Source organism: Palaemon carinicauda, chromosome 7 (assembly GCF_036898095.1).
Source record: "Palaemon carinicauda isolate YSFRI2023 chromosome 7, ASM3689809v2, whole genome shotgun sequence".
In the NCBI taxonomy this organism is placed as follows: Eukaryota; Metazoa; Arthropoda; class Malacostraca; order Decapoda; family Palaemonidae; genus Palaemon; species Palaemon carinicauda.
Genome location: NC_090731.1, coordinates 70,309,820 through 70,317,319, shown reverse-complemented (window position 1 = coordinate 70,317,319; position 7,500 = coordinate 70,309,820). Strand labels below are relative to the sequence as shown.

Sequence of the window (7,500 nt, the reverse complement as noted above, 5' to 3'; positions counted from 1 at the left end):
TTCAGTTATGCATTTTTTATTTTGCATTACAAAATTGTAACTTTTCTCCACGATATTACTTTTTTGTATTCATAAATAATGAATGATCTATATTTCATTTCTAACTGAGGTTTGAAAATGTTTTATATTACTATTTAGTTTACATGTGATTATTTCATAAGAGATAACTTTCATGCTTTTATCATGTTTATCTATATGAATAGCTGAACTTCAAAACTTCAAAATTACAGCAAATGTTTTTAAGTTGAATAGGTTGCCATAAGCCTCTTTTGATAATTCATATATGAAAGATCTGTTTTAATGTTGTTTTTGTTCTTAAAATATTTTATTCTAAGTGTCCACTACTTCTCATATGCTTCATTTATTTCCTTATATCCTTTCCTCATTGGGCTATTTTTCTTTGGCTTATAGCATTCGTCTTTTCCACATACAGTTGTAGCTTAGCTAATAATAATAATAATAATAATAATAATAATAACAATAATAATAATAATAATAATAATAATAATAATAATAATAACAACAACAATAATAATAATAATAATAATAATAATAATAATAATAATGATAATAATTGGAACTTTGCATTTGTCCACGAATCGACATTATTTTAATATAATCCTGTTGTAATGTGTTTTTGTTTATAAGCTCAGAATTACTGACACGACACAAACCTCCCCATTTCTCACCATACATATTATATTTGTTATTATTGTTGTTGTTGTTGTTGTTGTTGTTGTTGTTGTTGTTGTTATTATTATTATTATTATCATTATTATTATTATTATTATTATTATTGTGTTTATATTTATAAGTATCTGTGAGTGGTTTTAGTGTATGGTTGTTTGTGCGTACTGTTGTACTGGGATTGTTATACGTGGGTAGTGTTTCACTTATGGAGAAATAAGAAACCAAAACGGCAAAGATAACATAGCGGAGGTGAGGTGTGTTCCTGGAGAAGGCAGAAAGGGGCAGTAGTCCTGGAGAGTTCATACCAGTCACCGCCGTTGCTGTGCTCTTGTAACCCTCTCAACTAATATATTAAAGAGAAAACTCAATGTGTTGTCTCACTTTTACCACAAGCTATCTAGGCGTTATGCGGGGTGTTAAATTCGACCTGAAGCTGATTCCGGAATATGACGGCAGAGGCGCTAAGTCAGTGGTGGAGTGGCTGGAAAAACTAGAATTATTGCGCAAGCTCCAAGACGTCAACGACGTGGCGAGCGTGATTCCACTTCGCCTCACCGGCGGCGCCTTCACTGTCTACCTACAGCTAGCTGAGTCTGACAGGTATTCTCATGAGAAAGGGAAGAAGGGGCTGCTGGCCGCCTTTGCTGCTGATCCGTATGTGGGGTATGACCAGTTCATCAACAGGAGGCTGCGCATAGGAGAGTAACCGGACGTATACTTGGCTGACCTACAGCGTCTTGCAACTCTATTCAGTGGGATGACTGACAAGGGCCTAGCCTATGCCTTCGTGGCTGGACTACCGGAGGAGGTCCGCCAGCTGTTAAGTGCCTGGTCTCGTATGGAAGCTCTCGACCTGGACCAGATACTGAAACGGGCGAGGGCAGTCATTAGGGACGACGGTACAATGGCGTCATCTGAAACCAGCATGGGCACCATAACCAGCCCCGGCACCGAGCAGTGTGCAGCTGTTATGCAGCAACGATGTTTTGTGTGTGGTGGTCCAAATCATGTCGCCAGGGACTGTTTGGCTCGCCACCGGGGTGATGGGAAAAGTGAGGAGACAGAAGTCAGGGGATTGAGACTTCACCGTCGCAAAGTAAGGTGCTATCGTTGTGGTGCTCCGGGCGACTTTGTGTCCGACTGTTCGGGAATCGAGCGCGGAGAGGGGGCATCAGCGCCAGCCTCTTCTCACACCCGTCAGTGAAGGTGGTGCTACCAAGTGCTATGATAAGTGTTGGGGGCGTGTCGTGTCGCGGGTTGGTGGATACCGGGTGCTCCAGGAGCATTGCCCACGTCTCCTGCTGCAATACGTGGACAAACGGTAACGTAAGCATGGTTACTGTGAGTGGGGAGGAGTGGCAATGTGAGGGAACGGGCCTTGTGCGTCTTCAGCTGAGCAGTGGGGTCTCTGCTGATGTGTACATGTGTGTAACTGCCATGAAGCCCTTAGGCTACACGTTCATCCTTGGTATGTACAGTATAAAAGCACTCGGAGGAGTCACAGTTGATGCGCAGAGTGAAGTAAGTTTTATTAATGAGTTTGTGTTGTGTGCCACAGTCAGCACCGAGTTGAGAGTTGATGAGCATGACTTCACTGCCACCTACTATCCTGAAAATAACTGCTGGACCGCAGCTTGGAAGTGGGCAGATAATAAGGAGCCAAGTGTTTTACAGAATAAAGTGGAAACCTAACCCTTTCCTCAAGAGGCAAGGTATCTGTATGAAGAGGAACTCCAGGCATGGATAAAGGATGGGTGGTTAGTGTCGTATGACGAGACCAAGTATGGTAAAACTATAAAGGCCTGATTCCAATCATGGCAGTCATGCAGCACAACAAAGGGAAGGTGCACTCTGTGATGGACTTTAGGGAGCTAAACACCCACATCAAAGCCTTCACCGCAGAAAGTGACGTGTGTGCGGAAAGGCAGCGGGATTGGAGGAGGCAAGGAGTGAATACTTCTGTGATAGACCTTGCAAAGGCCTACCTTCAAATTAGGATTCACCCGTCCCTGTGGTCTTATCAGACAGTCTGCTTCCAGAGCCAAAGGTACTGCCTGACTTGGTTGTGCTTTGGTCTTACCGTGGCCCCATTAATAATGAGGGCAGTCTTGAGCTGCGTCCTCATTCAAGACCCGGTTGTGAAGAGAGGAACATCAGCCTACATTGATGACATTTTTGTCAATGAAGATCTTGTTAAGGCTACCCGAGTGAAAGCACATCTGCAGAGCTTCGGGCTAACGAGTAATCTGCCCGAATGTCTTGTTGATGGGGCACGAGTGCTAGGCTTAAGGGTCTGGGGGGAGCATGGAGGACTGTTCTGGAGAAGAGATAACGAGGTGATGGAAGTACATAAAGAGCTTACGCAAAGGTCTATTTTTTCCTACTGTGGCAAGCTGGTGGGTTACTACCCTCTGTGTGGTTGGCTGCGGGTGGCAACGACATTTGTCAAGAGGAGAGCCAATGAAATAACACAGGGATGGGACGATGTCATCAAAGGTGGAGGAATAAGAGCACTTCTTGAGGAAGTTGTTGAAAAAGTCAGAGAAAGTGACCTCGTGAGAGGCCGATGGAGTGCCAGCGGTAGCGAGGGCAAGGTTTGGGTGGACACCAGGTCTATAGCACTCTGTGTCGCGGTGGAATTCAATGGGAGCATTGTTGAAGATGCTAGTTGGCTACGAAAGATTGATTCGTTCCACATAAACATGTCAGAGTTAGACGCTGTCATAAAAGGACTGAACCTCGCGCTGGCCTGGTGGGTCAAGGAAGTGGAAGTGATCACAAACTCGTTAACAGTACATCGTTGGATCTCAGATGCCATCTCGGGGAAAGGTAGACTTAGACAAAGTTGGCAAGCTAGATGCTTATTCAAAGGCGAATTGGGATAGTTCTCTCCTTGATAGAGGAATGCGGCCTCCGGCTGTCCGTATCTCTCGTACCGTTTTTCAACAATTAGGCAGACAGCTTGACACGCGTGCCTCAGTGCTGGTTGAAACCTCCCGCCACCCACTCCGAGGATGAACATGTGTGCACCGTCAGAACCAGTGCAACTGACATCGACAAGATCACAGAGATCCACCATGCAACGGGTTATCCAGGCGTCAAGCGTACACCATATTTGTGAAGAGAGTAAATCCTACAGTTACCAGGCAGCAGGTTCAGGCAGTTGTCGCCAATTGTGAGGTATGTCAGTCCATTGACCCTGCACCGACAAAGTAGCGAAAAGGAGGCCTGAGCGTTGAGAAAGTGTGGCAAAGACTAGGGATGGACATTACTCATTATTGGGGCCAGCACTACCTGATACTCATACACTGCGGTCAGTCACATTTTGTCATCTGGCGCCAGTTGAGGCTCCAGACCAGCTAGAGCGTCATCAAACAGCTGGAGACAGTGTTCTGTGAATTTGGGGCACCTGAAGAATTACTGACTGATAACGACACTGCCTTCCGCAGCAGACTGTTTTCTGATTTTGCAAAGAAGTGGTCCGTCAGGCTTCGTTTCCGGTGTGCTCATGTTCCGTCTGGCAATGGCGTGGTTGAGAGATGCCATCGCACAGTAAAGGTCATTGCCGCAAGAAAACGCTTTTAAGTAGAAGAGGAATTTAACTAGACAACTTGAGGCCTCAGGATGATCGCACACTGTCAACAGCGCCAGTGAGTTTGTTATACCAATATCTAGTAAGAGTCCGCGGAGTGGATCAGGGTTCCCGTGAAAAGAGCGAACCAGAGATTGATGGCCCTTACCAAGTCGGAGACGAATTGTGGTTAAAGCCACACAATGCACGTTGCCACGAGCGACACAGAAGAGGCATGGTAACAAAAGTAATATCTCACCGGGCAGTAGAAGTCAACGAAGTTCCGCGCCATGTGAAGGACCTGCATCGTGCACCTCCAAGGAAGTAGAAGCTATAACGACGGCCGATGAAGCGGACGAGTATATTTACATTGGAGTAAGAACCCACACTGCGGACAGGGAAGAAGAGTCATCTGGCGCATGTGACGAGTCGGACCATGATGAGCCAGAACGGACGCTGCCGCGGCTGTCGTCAAGGATCAGAAAAGCTCGCGCATGTACTGTATGTGAATGAGAGTTGGGGGCAAGTGATGTATTTTCTAAGTTTGAATTTGATTCAGGGTGTAGTGTTGTATTGTGTTTTTGTTTATAAGCTCAGAATTACTGACACGACACAAACCTCACCATTTTTCACCATACATATTATTATTATTATTATTATTATTATTATTATTATTATTATTATAAAAATAATAATAATAATAGTTATTATATTTATGTTTATAAGTGTCTGTGAGTGGTTTTGGTGTATGGTTTTTTGTGTGTACTATTGTATTGGGATTGTTGTACGTGGGTAGTGTTTCGCTTATGAAGAAAAAAAAAAAAAAAAAAAAAAACACGTCAAGAATAACGTAGCGGAGGTGAAGTGTGTTCCTGGAGAAGGCAGAAAGGGGCAGTAGTCCTGGAGAGTTCATACTAGTCACCGCCGTTGCTGTGCTCTTGTAATCCTTACAACTAATATATTAAAGTGAAAGCTCGTGTTGTCTCACTTTCACCACAAATCCTTCATTATAAATGTTTTTTTTTCTCTAATGTTCTTTTCGATTAGGATCGTAGAAAAATATATTGCTGGAAAAATTCTCCACTGCAAAATAGGTTTCTGAATTATCCAATACATTGGACAATATGCAAACCTGGTAACACTAAAATGTATCCCATCTTTATGAAAGGGTCTCTGTTATTTTCAGTTTTCCATGAAATTAAAAAAATCTGATAGACATATTTTTAGTTTGGCAATGGAGGTGATTGAATGTTGGAAAATACTGTTAGTGAACATAAAAGAGATTCCAAAAATATATGAAATTTGATGGAAAATATGAGACTCGTTTTGATCGATCAAAAACAGGAAACTTCGTTGGGCAAGAAAAAAAGCAAGTTTGAAAATGAACTACCTTTATGAGAGAGAGAGAGAGAGAGAGAGAGAGAGAGAGAGAGAGAGAGAGAGAGAGAGAATGTGTTTCTACAAAGCATTACATAGCTGAGAAATTAGCATCTCCACTTTCTTGTATATATATATATATATATATATATATATATATATATATATATATATATATATATATATATATATATATATATATATATATATATGTGTGTGTGTGTGTGTGTGTGTGTGTGTGTGTGTGTGTGTGTGTGTGTGTGTATATATATACACAAAATAATAATAATAATAATAATAATAATAATAATAATAATACCAAGGCACTTTCCCCAATTTTGGGGGGTATCTGACATCAAACAAATGAAATAGAAAAGGGGACCTTTCCTCTCTACATTCCTCCCAGCCTGACAAGTGACTCAACCGAGTTCGGTTGGTACTGCTAGGGGTACCACAGCCCATAATCCCCCGTTATCCACGACAGATGAAGCTTCATGACGCTGATTCCCCTACTGCTGCTGCATCCATGGTCTTCCAATGCACCGGGGGAAGCAGCAACGCCTACTGGAACTGCGTCACAATCGCTCGCCATTCATTCCTATTTCTAGCACGCTCTCTTGCCTCTCTCAGATCCCAACCTATCACCCAGAGCTTCCTTTACTCCATCCATCCACCCAAACCTTGGCCTTCCTCTCAACTCTTGCAATCATCACCTTCTTTAGCAGACAGCCATTTTCCATTCTCTCAACATGGCCAAACCACCTCAAAACATTCACATCCACTCCAACTGCTAACTCATTTCAAACACATTCAGTTTCTGTCTCTCCGTCACTTTCATTCCCCACAACTCCGATCCATACATCACAGTTGGTACAATCACTTTCTCATACAGAACTCTCTTTACCTTCATGCCCAACCCTCAATTTTTTACTACCCCCTTAACTGCCCCCAACACTTTGCACCCTTCATTCACTCTCTGACGTACATCTGCTTCCGTTCCACCATTTGCTGCAACAATAGACCCCAAGTACTTAAACTGATCTACCTCCTCAAGTAACTCTCCATTCAACATGACATTCAACCTTGCACCACTTTCCCTTCTCGTACATCTCATAACCATACTCTTACCGACATTAACTCTCAACTTTCTTCTCTCACACACCCTTCCAAATTCTGTCACTAATCAGCCAAGCTTCTCTTCCGTCTGCAACCAGTAAAGTATCATCCGCAAACAACAACTGATTTACCTCCCATTCATGGTCATTCTCGTCTACCAGTTTCAATCCTCGTCCAAGCACTCGAGCATTCACCTCTCTCACCACTCCATCAACATACAAGTTAAACAACCACGGTGACATCATACATCCCTGTCACACCCCCATTTTCACCGGAAACAAATCGCTCACTTCATTTCCTACCCCAACACATGCTTTACTACCTTTGTAGTAACTTTTTACTGCTTGCAACAACCTTCCACTAATTCCATATAATCTCATCACATTCCACATTGTTTCTCTACCAACTCTATCATACGCTTTCTCCATACAACCCTTACCTCTTCAGAAACCAACCTGTACTTCTAAGATTGCATTCTCTGTTTTATCCTTAATCCTATTAATCAGTATTCTACCAAACACTTTTCCCACAACACTCAACAAACTAATACCCCTTGAATTACAACACTTATGTACATCTCCCTTACCCTTATACAGTGGTACAATACAGGCACAAACCCAATCTACTGGTAACATAATGATAATAATAATAAAAAAGATTATATATATATATATATATATATACATATATATATATATATATATATATATATAATAGGACAAATATAACAATATATATATTAATAT

At 42.3% G+C, this 7,500-nt stretch overlaps 1 pseudogene; it reads left to right on the top strand.

The window, feature by feature from the left end:
- Window positions 1-1,447: 1,447 nt before the first annotated feature.
- LOC137644356 (uncharacterized) overlaps window positions 1,448-7,500 on the top strand; it is a 26,090-nt pseudogene continuing 20,037 nt past the window's right edge.